This window comes from Erinaceus europaeus, chromosome 7 (assembly GCF_950295315.1).
Source record: "Erinaceus europaeus chromosome 7, mEriEur2.1, whole genome shotgun sequence".
NCBI lineage: Eukaryota > Metazoa > Chordata > Mammalia > Eulipotyphla > Erinaceidae > Erinaceus > Erinaceus europaeus.
Genome location: NC_080168.1, coordinates 74,937,994 through 74,953,782, shown reverse-complemented (window position 1 = coordinate 74,953,782; position 15,789 = coordinate 74,937,994). Strand labels below are relative to the sequence as shown.

The window sequence follows — 15,789 nt, the reverse complement described above, 5'->3', positions numbered from 1 at the left end:
CCCAACCAGGTGCACCTACCACCTGGCCCCTCATGGTATTATTTTTATTCCTCCTTCTTCAGATAAAGTATCAAAGCATAGAGACACTAGATCACCAGACAGGAGGACAAGCCTGACTTTGAACCTAGAACTCAGATCACTCCTCAATCGTAATCTATTACTGCTTCTCCCCAGTTGTACTTTTTCATCTTTATTTTCTCATCCCTACCCATAATCTTCCTTTAAAATTTTAACAGTGATTTAATAGTGGTTTACAAGATTATAAGATTACAAAGGTATAGTTCCATACTATACTACTCCCATCATCAAAATTCTATGCCCCCAATGACCACTATAGCTCTCACAAAGTCTAGCCATAATCTTTATTTTCTCAAGTTCTATTATTCCCTTAGTTAAATTTAATATAAAACATTAGCTGATATTTGTTGAATAGGGCTTATGCTTCTATTTAAAACTCATGTATTTTTTTAATTTTATTTATTTATTTATTATTGGACAGAGACAGAAAAATTGAGAGTAGCGAGGAAGATAAAGGAGAGAGACAGAGATACACCTGCAGCCCTACTTCACCATTCATGAAGTTTTACCCCTGCACATGGGGACCAGGAGCTTGAACCCAGGTCCTTGTGTGTTGTTTGTAATGTGTGCGCTTAACCAGGTGTGCTACCACTTGCCTCCTCAAGTTTATTTTGTAAGCTTGTTTTGATTCAGTAGCATTTTACTTGTAGCACTTTACTTAGACCGCTGTCAGATTATGGCATTTCCCTATGCCGTGAAAGCTGTATCAAAAGGTACTCTTTCTTTTCTGAATGTTCTAGGTGCCAGCTTTGCACAAATTTAGGTGACACTGCACTTTCTCAGATGCCTCTTCATCTGATTCCTTTAAGAACAGGTCTTTGTTGCTATAACCCTGAGCTGGTGGGCAGGTAGCTAGGATGCTACTTTACAGAACCTGTATTAGAAGCCATCATAGACAAGTCCTGTTAATGTGTGCTGTCCTCTCAAGCCCAACCCTCACTCCCGTGCCTTTCAGTCTCATTTTCTGTAACCAGTAACAACCATTATCATTCAGTGATATTAAGGATAGGTAACAAAAGCTCACTGATTGCTCAGTGTTCAGTTAATGAAATAAATATGAAATATGCTAGATAAAATTTGCTTTAGAAATTTTACACATGGCCAGGGAGATAACACATAAAATGTACACAGCAAATTTTCATGCCCAAGACCCCAAGGTCTTAGGTTCAATACCCAGCACCACCATAAGCAAGAGCTGAGTAGTACTCTGATAAAAAAAGAATAATAATAATTATTATAATAATAATAATAATAAACAGCTTATATAAATATATGCCACAAAATTGTGGCTCAAATAAGCAAATATTATATTGTCCCTTTTGTATAAGTTATGAAAATTTTGTATTTTCCCATATCACATAATTTTAACTATTTTACTACTGTTATTAGTGATTTAATAGTACTTTAATAGTACAGGACTACTGGGGTGTAGTTCCACACCACCAAAGTCCTGTGCTCCCATCTCCAGTGATAACCCCCATAGTTCTCACGAAGTCTTGAAGACATTTTGGCCACATCTTGGTTTTTTACATGCTTTTGTATTTTAATTCTCTATGTTCTATATATGAGTGAAACCATCCGGTAGTTTTTTTTAATGAGTTATCAGAGAGCAAACCCATAGTTTCTCACAAGCTATTTGCCTCTGAGCCACCTTCCCAGACCAGAGCCTCATTATGTAAGGTGAGCCTCCTATCACTGACGTACCTTCACAGCTTCTAACAGATGTTTCATGAAGGTGGCATCCTGTGCCAAAGACTGTGCTGGACCTTGAAGATAAGGTGGTTAGTTAGCCCATTGCCTTATTTCACATAGTCTCATAGAAAAATTAAATTAATGTTAGTTAGTCACTGATTTTAAAGCAACTCACATCCTTAGAGCTTCCTTTACAAGTGCTTGTAATGTGTTTACTTTTAAAATAGACTGTTTTCTCCCAAAGTCCAGAACTATATGCTGATCCTCTTTAAAGTAACCAACTCTGTATTGCTTCAGTCCCTTCAAACAGTAAGTTTAAATTGAAACTTACATAAATTGTTTAAAATAATATGATTGAATGTTTTCTCTGAAGCTAAATATTGAATAAGATTTCTTTTGTTCTTGTTTAAATTTATGAGATGTTACCTATCTCCCAGATGCCTTTGTAAACTGAAACCAAGGTTGGCAAATGAAATCAAAAGGTAGCCCTTGCATATTGCCTTGGAGAGAGGCAGGTTTCAGAAGGAAGGACCCGGTAAAGACTTCCTCGTGCTATGAAGCACCACTTCTGTTGCCCTGCTCCCACATAGCAGCCTCTGTGTCCACATAAACCCACACTGCTCCTCTGATCTCAGGTGGGACAGCTTTGGAGCAAGGAAGCATTGAGTGCCTGCCAGAAATGAGTTGATAGAAATTATATATACTTTAAGCATTGTGTGTCTCCAAGCCTTAGAAAAATTGACAGTGTAGTGTTGTTGTGTGCCGTGGAGAAGAGAGAGAGAAGGTCTGGAGTGAAGAGGGAGCACAAATCTTTATTTGCGCTGGCACCTCAGAGTTGGGTGCTAGAGAAGCAGGTTGGGCCACGTGGAGGTAGCGAAAATGGCCGCCTCACGCAGTAACCTTTCCTGCGTCTGAACACCGAAGTGAAGCGCTGGCAAGAGAGCGAGGTGCGGAAGAAGAAGGGCTTTTATAGGAGCAGCTTTCGCGAGAATGGGAAGGGGGAGGGGTAACCATAGCACTCCAAGATAGGATAATAACTCTCGTGAGAATGGGAGGGGGGAGGAGTAACCAAAGCACTCCAAATATCGCAGGGAAATAGACAATGCTCTGAGGGCACAACATGGCAGAACAGGCACTCTGAGAATGTCCCAACTCTCGCGGAAACTAGCAGTAGCCTGAGGAGACAACATGGCAGATGTGACTGCATCTGCACAATTTCCCAGCATCTCCCCCTTTCCTTTTATCTAATGCCCAGGGCAACAGTGTGTAAAGTCTATGAACTACTCAGGGTCAGTCTATGAAAAACCAGCAACGTGAAGGGAAGGAAGCTGCTGTAAAATTGTCTAAAGTATCCAAAGGGTATACCAGCAAGTCCGATAGAAGTCTCAGTCCAAAGTAGGCGACTAGGGGGAGAAATGGCAGGGGATGAAATGCTGCATGAGGAAGGTCAGCCTCTGGAATTCTGCTTTTCTGTAGAGAGTGAGCTGGAACTTCCAAAATGTGACAGGTCAAAGCAAAAGCAGGAAAGGCAGACAGGCATTAAAAATGTTCTGTACTTGGAGTCTGTGAATCAGGTTCTTCAGATCGCGTCAGGTGACATCTAGGGCTTCGGAGGGTGTACCACTGTAGTCGTGCCATCTAGTGGGTGATGTCAGGGTGTGCAGGGGTCCAGATGGTTTTTTTCCACTCTCGCGGGAACTAGCAGTAGCCTGAGGGGACAACATGGCAGATGTGACTGCATCTGCACAATTTCCCAGCAGTGTAGTCCTATTCTGGCAAACCCTATAGAGTTGTTATGTGTGAGGACCTAGGCTTTAAGTCCTCAGTCCACATTTACAGGGGGAAGATGCATGAGCAATGGAGCGGTGCTGCGGGTGTCTCTCTTTCACTCTCTTTCTATATGCCTCCCATTTACAGCTCAACTTCTCTCTGTCTTTATAAAAAATAAGTAAATAAATATTTTTAATGGTCAACAAATAAATGGGCAGACACATGTAAGTTAAAGAATCCTTCTTGTGTGCTTGAGTGAGTACTCCAAACCATTTTTCAAGATTCAGTACTTTCTTATCTTTTTTTTATATTTATTTTTATTTATTTATTCCCTTTTTGTTGCCCTTGTTGTTTTATTGTTGTAGCTATTATTGTTGTTGTCGTTGTTGGATAGGACAGAGAGAAATGGAGAGAGGAGGGGAAGACAGAGAGGAGGAGAGAAAGATAGACACCTGCAGACCTGCTTCACCGCCTGTGAAGCGACTCCCCTGCAGGTGGGGAGCCGGGGTTTGAACCGGGATCCTTATGCCGGTCCTTGTGCTTTGTGCCACCTGCGCTTAACCCGCTGTGCTACAGCCCTACTCCCTCTTATCTCTTTTTTTTTTTTTGGCCCCTTTGCCATGTGCTCCTCAGGACAAAGCAGAATGCTCCAAGAACCTATTCATTATTTTCTCCCCCTACCATTATATAAATGCCCTGATGTACAAAGTCACATAACATTGTACAGAAATAAAATTAATCATAGACTAATGAAATAGGGGTGTGAAAAGGAATGTGAAAGAAGTAATTTACAAACCCCAATTAGGACCTATTCTCATGGGGTTCCTGTGGGCATCACTGGCTCATCTGAGGTCCAGGAGTTTGAGAAAGGCAGTGGGGAGGGACAAGCAGAAAAAGAAGAGGAAAATAGAGAAGCTTCAGTTTCTGGGCATAGAGAAACATCTGTCATACCCCAGATGAAAGTTAAAGAGAACCTAAATAGCAGTGGGAACAACAAAGATGGCAATGTGGAAAACATTTCAAAGTATGTCTGAAAAATTTTAACTAGTGTCTAGATGTGGTGGTTTTCAGAGGCTTAAACTAAAGATAGAGAGGGAAAGACAGTGCTACTAGAAGATAGATAGATCCTGATGTTAATTTGACTGCTCCAGAATATTGAAAAGGGATGGGAGAAGATGTCTATCCTGGATGCAGTAAGCAGTTTGCTATAGCAACAACTCAAACAAGGCATGAAAAACAATGCAAGCTTGCCAGTGGCCACAGAGCAGGGAAAATGACATAGCATGCACCTCCAATGCAAGAAATTAAGAGGGGGCTGGGTGGTGGCACACCTGGTTGAGCACACATGTTACAGTGCTTAGGGACCTGAGTTGGAGCCCTCCGTCCCCACCCACAGGGGTAAAGCTTTTTGAGTGGTGAAGCAGCGCTACTGGTCTCTCTTGCTCCCTCTCCCTCTCTCCTGGGAGCTCTTCCTTTCTCCCTCTCTCCCTGTCTCCCTTTCTCCCTCTCTCCCTTTCTCCCTCTTGCCCTCCCTCTCTATCCCCCCTTCCCTTCAATTTCTGGTTGTCTTTATCAAATAAATAAATAAAGATAATATAAATGTTTTTTTTGCCTCCAGGGTTATCGCTGGGACTCGATGCCTGCACTATGAATCCACTGCTCCTAGAGGCTGTTTTTTCCCTTTTGTTGCCCTTGTTGTTACTACTATCGTTGTTGGATAGGACAGAGAGAAATGGAAAGAGGAGGGGAAGACAGAGGGGGAAGGACAGATACCTGCAGACCTACTTCACTGCTTGTGAAGAGGCCCCCCCCTACGCAAGTGGGGAGCCAGGTGCGGGAACCGGGACCTTATGCTGGTCCTTGTGCTTTCCACCATGGGCACTTAACACACTGCCCAACTCCTATGAAAAATTAAAAAATTAAGAGTATCCCTCATGCTATGGCTCTCAATACTAGAAATCAAGGAGAGTGTTCACAAGAGGGGTGTGTTAGAGGGAAGAACTCTAAGTAGATTTATCTGAGAGTACCATCTCTATGACATGAGTCTGACCTACAGGGAGACATTTGCTGGTGGGTTAAAAGGTCTGGGAATTTGAGGAAAGAGGGCAGCTACTGAGGGCGAAGGAGGGAACATTCAAGATGAGGAGAAACTAAGAAGTGAAGTGCTGGAAAGATCCATGGAAAATGTAGACACATTGACTTCATTTCAAAATGAACTGAGAAGCTGCATAGCAGAGCCTGCAGATACCAGACACATGTCTCTTAGTTGAATGAAGTCATTTGGCCTGTGTCAGCTCTGTGATGGGACTGCCAAAAAGCTTCGAGTAATAAGATGATGTGAGCCCTGGGCACAGGCCTAGCAGAAGGCAAAGGTTTGTCCATGGCCATTGCCTTTATTTTAATCTTACTTAAAGTCAGAAAAAAAAAAGGCAGAGTTCACAATGCAAAGAAGGTACTGAGCCCTCCTAATCAAACAGGTCGGCTCCTAGCTGGCCTATTTCTGAGGATAATTCCAGACTTCAGGAAAGATGGGTTTTCTATATGGCCTAAGGGAAGCCAGGCATTAAGGCTGGATGAGAGGGACTCGGAAATTTCTGAATGGTTTCTTCATGGCTTTGGGCCATTCTGGTAGGAAATAGAATAGACCCAAGACAGTGACTCCAGAGTGTAGACTAAAGTCAGTGGATTTATCCACATCCCATGAGGTCCTGAGGTAATAGAAGGGATAAAGTTTTCACGAGGGAATGAAATAGGTTTTCATGGGAGCAAATGTGTTGTCAATGAACTTCTAGGAAGAAGAGAAGAGATATTGGAGAACTCAAATGTACATTGGTGAAGCAGCATAACTCAATTATTCTTCTAGCCCCACTTTTACCTATCTGTTTGGGCAAGCCACTTAACTTCTCTGGGCCTCAACTTCTGTAAATCAAGAGGATGGGACTAGGAAATGCCTATGTGTCATTCTGCTTTGAAGTTGCATGATCTTGGGTAGTGTCCTATATTCTCTGCTCTCCTGGAAGTAAGCCCCTCTCCACCTGACATCTTGATTCTAAAGTCTGGATCTTAGGCTGATTGCTGTGAAGAGTGTCTCGGCAGGTCCAAGAACCATAGAGCAGCATACTGCTAGTGTGACAGCTCAGACCTCTGTGCAGACACAGCTGTGGCATGTCATTCAAATCACCAGGTCCCCAGTAAGAGTGGATTGTACAGACCTTTGGTAGACTTTTACCTCCTGCTCCCTCAGAATGCATTTGGTTTTCAAGTGCACGTTCCATGCACAGGTCGCTGGAAAGATCTGACAGACTTCTTTGAACAGGCAGTTCTTCCCTGCACCTGCTCTTGTCAGGAGTGCCAAAATTTCCCTCACTTGGTGTCCTGTCACATCGTTCAAACATGGACACAAATCTCCTCACTCAAGCCAATAATCCTTAAAATAGCTGTTGAGGGCTGCATTCCTGCATTCAGCCAGCACTGCCCCCCTCTCCAAAGGGGAGAGAGGGAGTTTTATTGATGGAATGAGGTCTTTGTTTATAACATGTGCACAGCAGACCTCTGAGAGTTCACTGGATATATGTCTTGAGTTTCAATGAAAAACAAGCCTCCCTGCCTCAGAATCTCCTTGGAAAGATCACAAAAGCACTTTCAACTGTACCTTCTTAGGAATTTTTTGTATAGATTTTCACTTAATAAAGCACAGTACCATGTTAATTTATAATCTGTATTGTTGATTTGTTATTAGCAAATATGCAGTGATCTTCCAGGCTTACTTTCCCCACAAAAGGAAATTTTAAAAGCAGTTCTGCTTCCAGGGTACTGTAATGAAACTTTCTTTCTCTAAGAGAATACTTAGAAATATCTTCATATTTAAGATCCTAGGAAGTATATCTGGGGATCCTTTCTGTGCATTGTCATTATATATGGAGAAGCTATCTTTTCAAGACAAGCTATCACAGCCTCCAGGATGTTTTCTGTGACACTGTCTTCTCCCTTTATTAGCACTGTCACAACAAAAGACTAGGAGGGCTTCAAACAGAAATGTATTCATTCTTCTCCTCATGGGGGCGTGATAGATGTTTGCGCACAGGGTATTGATGGGGGCCATACCTTCTCTGAAGGCTCTCGTGAAGTATCTGCTCCATACCTCTTTCTTAGTTTCTGGTTTTTGTTGACAATCCTTGGTGTTCTACTAGTATTCTATCTGCCACTGCCTCCATCATCACATGGTATTCTCTCTGTGTGTACCTTTCTCCATTCTTAAAAAGGTAACAGTCATGTTAGATAAAGCCCATAATCTAGTATTGTTACTGTTCCTCTTCCTTCTTCCTCTTATTCTCCTCCTCACCCTTCTCCTCCTTCACCCTCATCCCTCATCTCTTCCTCCTTTTTTTCTTTTTTAAATTTTTAAAATTATCTGTATTTATTTATTGCATAGATACAACCAGAAATCAAGAGAGAATGGGGTGATAGAGACAGAGAGAAACAGAGAGACACCTGCAACACTGCTTCACCACTCTTAAAGCTTTCCCCCTGCAAGTGGGGACTAGGGACTTGTTCCCAAGCCCTTACACATTGTAATGTGTGTGCTAAATCAGGTGCACCAACCTGGCCCCTCCTCCTTTATCATCATCATTTTAACCACAGTGTTGTTCCTCTCTGACTTATTGCAGTGCCAGAAGCTGAGACCTCTGGTGCCTCAGGCAGGAAAATTTCAGTATTACAAAGAACCTATTTATTTTCTTTTTAAAAATGGGGTATTTATTCATTGAGAAGGATCAAGAGAGAACCAGAGCGTCACTCTAGTATATGCAATACCAGGGATAGAATTTAGGACCTTGTGTTTGAGAGTCCAATCACGTTATCTATTGCACCATCTCCTGGGTGCAAATCTTATTGCTATACATAGTCTCATTCACAGATAGTAGGGGAGGAAGAACACACTTTAGCTCCTAAATCCCCCTTAGCCCAAACTGGCATAGATGACTCCCCATTGCCCTTTTTATAGCACATCTTATTAAAATGTCTTACAACAGCTGTCAGGCTGTACTGTCATTTTCTGTATGGTTTTTCTGCCACTAAACTATCACTCCAAAGAAGGATTCATATCTATGGTGACTATACAGCCAAAGTAACTTTTAAAGCATCTAGTACCCAATAGGCACCCAAAAGTTTGACAAATGAAATACTTGGTTGTCATTGTCACAGCCTTTATATGTGTACAATGTTAATGGCATTATGGGGAGATTATATAAATACCAGACCTCAAATAAGTATGTACTAAAATTTTATCTCATTGTAGCTATTTTTTGAGTACTTACAATGTACTGGAAATTCAGTTAAGACTTTGGGTTGCTTTTTTTTCCTAGCCCAAATTAATCTTCACAGGGATATTACAGTTCAAATATGATTATTCCCATTTCACAGTTATTATAAGTAAGGATTAGAAAAGATCAGGGTTTCCTAAGGTTAGACAGTGCGTGTGAGACTCAGGGGCTGGGCACATTTATATTTGCGTGCACACTTGGGCTCCTCACATGTTGCTGTGCTGTTTTCATGGGGATCCTCTTCTCTGGTGCTCCCGTATCCCAGCAATACTCTGTCTGATATTTGTGTCCACGCTCACCTGGAGGCACTGCCGCCCAGGGAAGTTATGGAGCCAGTCAGTCTTGTCACCCTCAACTATACTTAGAGTCTTCACCTCTAAGGTTGTCCTTTTTTTTTTAGAAACAACAGCCCCTCTTATCAAGTGTGTCGAGTGATGATAGGCCATTTGTTGAATTATGGATACAGGAGTCTGCATGTTGTTGCAGCCCCTCCCATCTCTCTATTCAGATAAGCCCTAGGCTTTACCTCCCACACACCCAGCTTCTCCCCAGACCTGAGGTCCCACATGGGCCTCAGGGAGGATGAAAGGAGACCTGCTGCTGACCCTCTGGGGCTCAACTTCCAGCTGGGCCTGAAGTTAGTTAGCCTCTGACCTTCTGCCCCAAGACCCACAGTGGAGGTACCTGACCCCACCCCCACTTCCCCCTCCACACCCCATCCTGTAAGCTCCAAGAATTGGTTTTGGCATCTGGATTTATAGCAAAATTCAGTTCAGGTGACCTGCCTGACTGCCTCCACAGTACTGCTGCCAAATCTCACATCCCCTCCCCACACCCCATTCCACCCCCTACCTGCACCCCAGGATGAGTGTGAACCCCATACTATCTCCATCAGGCCCTATGACTGCAGATGGAGGCCAGATCCCTCACCCTTTCCCCATCCCCCACCCCCAGTACAGCTGGCCTGCCTGTACTAACACCTGCTGCGAACAACTGCTCAGGAGGAGGCCAAGAAAGCTCCCATCTGGTCTGATCATGACCTCTTTTTCTCTGGTTATCCTCTTGGAACACTGTCCTGCCTGGGGACTGGGCTTGTTCCTGGTACTGACAGCTTACCCCTCTTCCCTCCGATGCCACATTCACACTCACACCTGTGATGTCCGTCCCTGGAATGATACAGGCCTTGATTGCCTTTCTTTCAAACTGGGTGCAGAGCTTTCATCTCAGGCATGAAATTCTACTCAAACACTGATTTGAAGGGACAGATGGGGGCCAGTCCTCTGCTGGGGCAGCAGACATAGAGGACTGATGGGGGTTAGGGGACAGCAGGAGGCCCCAGTCCTGCAGATTGCAAGGTGGTGTTCAGTGATAATGAGGTCCTATAGCCCCATTCCAGTGACAAGCCCCCTCCTGATGTGACCCCCTGCCACTGACTGATGTACTGTGGTCATGCAGTCTGTCACATGTTCTCCAGCCCTCCAAGAGTTGCAGTGTTCCAGGAGGATAATCACAGCAGTTAGTTACTTTAGATGTCCCCAGGCTTCTCAGTCTCTCCTGGAGGGCTCCTATAGTCCTTTGCCTCTCTTCTCACAGTTCTTAATCCTTCTGCTGAGTCTGATGTCCAGCCTTTATGCTCTCACACCCAGTGATTATTCCAGAGTTCCTTCAACAGCTCCAGAGCCCAGCCATAGTGTGTGCCCAGTAAGTGCTGAGGGCATGCACATGGGAACAAGAGGAAGAAAGGGCCATGCCTCCACAGTTCTAGGCATAGAACACTAGCCTTCTGAAAAAATGCTGATCTCACTGAAAAGACACCGGCCTGTGAATCGGCAAACAGGATTGTTGTTTTATGTCATTGTCTTACCCAGTTAGATACAAGCAGAGTGAAGCATTCACTGAGCCCTGGCCTGGGGGTAGACAGTGCTGCAGCCTAGGAATAAAAAACCCACTCATCTTGTCTAAGTACACTTCTAGAATAATGTTCTACCACATACCTAATTAGATTTTTTCTTGCTGTGATTTAAGCCTCCTCTTCCTTCTTCTTCTTTTCCCTGAGTGGAATTAGAGCTCTTTATCTCTGAGGCTGGTGGGAGCAGCTTTGCTAAGCAAGACAGGCAACTACATGTGAGAGTCTACTTCCTCTCCTCACTTCTCCTCCCTGAGCTGAGTCTTCTCAGGCTTCCATGTGTGTGTGTGTGGGGGGATATTTAACGGGCTTCTATGCTATTTGGGAAAACCATTTCCATCTATGCCCTTCTTGTTAAAAAAGTAGACATTTTTTTTTAAGTCAAATCCTCCCCCACTTCCCTCTCTCAGACACGGAATCTCACCTCCTAAGGTCCAACAGCATTTAAGTGTTAGTTCCTTTACAAGATTTTCCCAAGATACAACTTTGACTGTACAGGTCTCTTTATACTGATATCTCAGAAAAAGCAAAGCAACTGTTGCTGGATATTAAAATATGTTGCTCAAGAGTCATGCTGTTTACCTATTTTTCTGAGGATACATTTGCTTTGTCTTCAGAGTGAAAACAGAAATCTGTTACAACTGACAGAAAATGCAGGAACTGGGCTTCTCATCTCATTTGTGGGAAACATCTGGTTATTATAATTCACAGGGCTCTCATTTCAGGATTTAGACCTGAGCAGTTTCAGCCATAAATCATCCTATGTTGGCAGACAATGGTCAGGTCCAGGCCAGGAAAGAAACAGAATTCATATATGAAAAGATATTAAATAAAGGTGGATACATGCCACATATTTCTGTTTCTGCTATACTCACTTTGGAAGCAAATATGTTATTTCAATAATGATGACTGAAAAATGGCCTATTCTGGAGTTTCTTTTGAATTAGCATCTAAGTCAGAATGACATTTCTTGATATATCGTTTTAACCTCTTTTTGTTGTTGTTATTATGATAGAGACTGAGAGAAATGGAGTGAGAAAGGGTAAGAGAGGGAGAGAAAAAAAAAGAGACACCTGAAACCAATCTCCATGCTCATGAATCTTCCTCTCTGCAGGTGGGGATCAAGGGCTAGAACCTGGGTCCTTGTGCATGGAAATGTATGCATTTTACCAGTTATACTACTGCCTAGCCCTACCTCTTGATGTTTTTAAAGAGGAGAGTAAACACTTTTAGTAGTTGTGTGCACTAAGGTGAGTCAGAGACTGCAGAGTAGTCAAACAAGACATGTTTAAATATGGCACCAGAGACCTGAACCCTAGTTTTGATTCTGCCATTTGTTTGCTATGTGATGTTGGGAAATTCACATAAAACAACACTAAACTTCATTTTCTCTACCCGTAAAAGAGGAATAATAAAAATGAGGACTTTACATAAATAACCAGAATTTAAGTCATGTCTCTGTCATTTTCAAGCTTTCACGTCCTGTTGTATATCACTTCAGTTTGAGCACTATTAGCAGAAGATTCTGGGATCCTAGAATGTATATGTTATGAGAGATTATCTGGTCAAGAGTCCCATGTTAAGGATGAATCAGTTGAGAACTGCAATAATAAAGGAAGTGTCCAGAATGTCAGTGTGACTAATTTGAAAGAGAGCATATAATTGGGTTTTCAGAAAAGTCATGACACATTTTGCATAAAAATAACATAGACTAATACATCATGACTTTTCCAACAACCAACACCAAAGAGAACATGGCATACTATCAGAGGTGGTACTACATGTTTCCCCTGTAGCCTGGCGGTATAACATTCCTTTTTTAAATATATTTTTTTAAATTTTTATTTAGAAAAAGGAAATACTGACAAAAAACATAGGATAAGAGGGGTACACACAGTTCCCACCACCAGAACTCCATATCCCACCCCCTCCCCTGATAGCTTTCCAATTCTTTATCCCTCTGGGAGTATGGACCCAGTGTCATTATGGGATGTGGAAGGTGGAAGGTCTGGCTTCTGTAATTGCTTCCATACTGAACATGGACGTTGTCAGGTCGATCCACTCCCAGCCTGCCTCTCTCTTTCCCTAGTGGGGCAGGGCTCTGGGCAAGTGGGGCTCCAGGACACATTGGTGGGGTCATCTATTTACTATTGGATAGAAACAAAGAGAAATTGAGAGGGGAGGTGGAGAGAGAAAGAGAGAGAGAGAGAGAGATCTGCAATATTGCTTCACCACTTGTGAAACTTTCCCTCTACAGGTGGGGACCAGGGGTTTGAAGTTGCATCCTTGCACACTCCACTACCTGGGCCTGGTAAAGCATTCCTACTATATAATTAGATAGCTTAGGTTTTTTGATTTTCCATAAAAATTAGTGATGGCAATATTCCTATATAGTGTACCAAACAGGAATATTATGCTTCTGGATAATTAGGGGAACCTGTTCCAATTTCTACAGGCAAAAAACTCTCAGGGAAGGACTCTCCTTGCAGCTACTCTTTAATTATTATTTTCATTTTCTTATTTATAAAAAGGAAACATCAACAAAACCATAGGATAAGCGGGGTACAGCTCCACACAGTTCCCACCATCAGAACTCCATATCCCATCCCCTCCTCTGATAGTTTTCCTATTCTTTAACCCACTGGGAATATGGACCCAGGGTCATTATGGGGTGCAGAAGGTGTAAGGTCTGGCTTCTTTAATTGCTGCCCTGCTGAACATGGGCATTGACAGGTCTATCCATACTCCTACCCTGTCCTCTCTTTCCTTAGTGGGTCAGGGCTCTGGGGAATAGGGCTACAGGACATATTGAGGGGGATGTCTGTCCAGGCAAGTCTAGTTGATATCATGCTAGAATCTGGAACCTGGTGGCTGAAAATAGAGTTAACATATAAAGCCAGATAAGTTGTTGACTAATCATGAACCTAAAGGTTGGAATAGTGCTGATGAAGATTTGGGGGGGTCTCCATTTTGTAGATAGCTAGTAGGCATATTTTAGGTATTCCAAAGGGCCCATGACTATACTAGTTTTTTTGTTTGTTTGTTTGTTCCCCTGAGCCTGAAATCTGATATGCAGGTGGATCTGAGTTATAGTCTGGGGAGATGATGTCATGGCTGAAAAAAGGACCAGAAAGCTGGATCAGGGAAAAGAGTAGCTCCCAAATATGGGAAAGGGGTATAAATATTGTTGACTGTAAACCCCAACAATTTGATGTGATCTGGGGCCCATATTCAGCTTAGGAGCCTCTGTGACCTCTGCATCCCTGTAGATCTGAGCTCACATTGTGTGGTCATGAGTAGGAACGTTCCAAGCTGCCCCAATTTCAGGACCCATCTTCCTTAGATGGAGCAGAGAGTACGTTGTCCATCCACCCTTCGGAGTACAGAATATTCTCTACCATTGTTGATCCAAGTTAAGGGCAAGGTCCTGTGGGGGCCCACAAAGGGGTCTATTATAGTGTTCCTGATCGAGATGACTAGTGATATTGGGGAGAGGGATTTATTTGAGGTCTAGGCCCATCATATCCGTTTGGGAATCCCAGGACTCCCCAACTAGGGGCTGAGCTGATGGGATGGCCTGATAGTGACTAAAGAGTCATCGTTAAAGTATGCCAGTCTCTTGCCCTTATTCAGCATCTACTCTTAAAAACTCAATACATTGAGTCATCAGATAGCTCACCTGGATAGTGTGCTTGATTTGCCATATGGGTGACCCAGGTCCAAGTCTACCACTACTTCACTAAAGGAAGCTTTGGTATACTAATGTCTTTCCTGTTCTCCCCTTGTTTTTCTCTCTCTCTCTGTGTGTGTGAAAGTAAGTTGGCTTAAAGTAGCAAATCCCCAGTGATGGCATAAATAAAGAAATAAATTCCAGTACTTTGTTTTGCTAGTTCCTGATCTTAGAAAGGACTGACTTATTAAAAAAAAAAAAAAAACTTCATATACAACTCCTGAAACTACTTGCTTCATTGCCATACTAAAATAATTCAGTATTTATACTGAAAAGTTTAGCCTTTTTGCCCTGCCCCATCATTTTTTATCATTTCTTACTATAACTCTTACAAATTTTAGAAAGGCAATACAATTATTTGGTGATTGAATTATTGGGGGGAAAGGTGTGATAATACAATAAAATCCAGCAATTTAAATATCTTATGCTAATTTAACATTATGCTTGTGTGTATTTAACCTGGCTACCATAATTATAACTACCATTTGTTTCTTACCTCCTAGGGAAATAGGTTGGGTTGGACTTGAATGCATCATTATAAAGTATGCACATATAAACTGAACTCGCCTCAATCTAGGTCACTTGGATTAAGAAGGTTCTTTTGTTAAAACCAGGCTGATAAATCCACAGGGAACTTCATTGTTAAATGATATTCTTCCCACATTCTAGGTCATAAGGCAGTGTAAACAATATCCTGATGTTGGGAGCTGGGAGGTAGTGCAGCAGGTTAAGCACACGTGGTGCAAAGCACTGGGACCAGCATAAGGATCCCAGTTCGAGCCCCCACCTCCCCACCTTCAGGGGAGTCACTTCACAGGTGGTAAAGTAGGTCTGCAGATGTCTATCTTTCTCTCCCCCTTTCTGTTTCTCCTCCTCTCTCCATTTCTCATTGTTCTAACAATGATGACATCAATAACAAAAATAATAACTACAACAACAATAAAAAACAACAAGGGTAACACAAAAGGGAAAATAAATAAATTTAAAAATTTAAAAAAACAATACCCTGATGTTAAGAAACAAATTCATGCTCACAGTAATAGAAAAATGTCATGCTATGTGGCTATACTTTAATATGCTATGTTCTATTCTGCAGTGTTAATATTTCAAGTAATACAATTTTCTTTTTATGTGGTTTTAAGTTTATCCTTTATTTTCTCTTTGCTCTTCTGCAATAGCTTTCTATAATACTGCATTTTATGCCAAGAAAAAAATCCTTTAAAAAAATTAGAAAAGAAAACATAACGATAAATAATCTTTGTAGGTAAATAGCAAAAACAGCAACAAAAATT

The 15,789-nt window shown here is 42.3% G+C and overlaps 1 protein-coding gene across 18 annotated transcripts in view; it reads left to right on the top strand.

Moving 5' to 3' along the window:
* The window catches only part of ENOX1 (ecto-NOX disulfide-thiol exchanger 1), a 772,227-nt gene that overhangs the window by 534,323 nt on the left and 222,115 nt on the right, over window positions 1-15,789 (top strand). Inside the window, exon 1 of one of the 18 annotated variants that reach the window (XM_060194787.1) lies at window positions 13,060-13,078. The exons of the other annotated variants lie outside the window; for them this stretch is intronic. The gene's annotated coding sequence lies outside the window, so the exon portion shown is untranslated. Of the gene's footprint in view, window positions 1-13,059; window positions 13,079-15,789 lie in introns of those variants that run through there. 18 annotated transcript variants of the gene reach the window in all.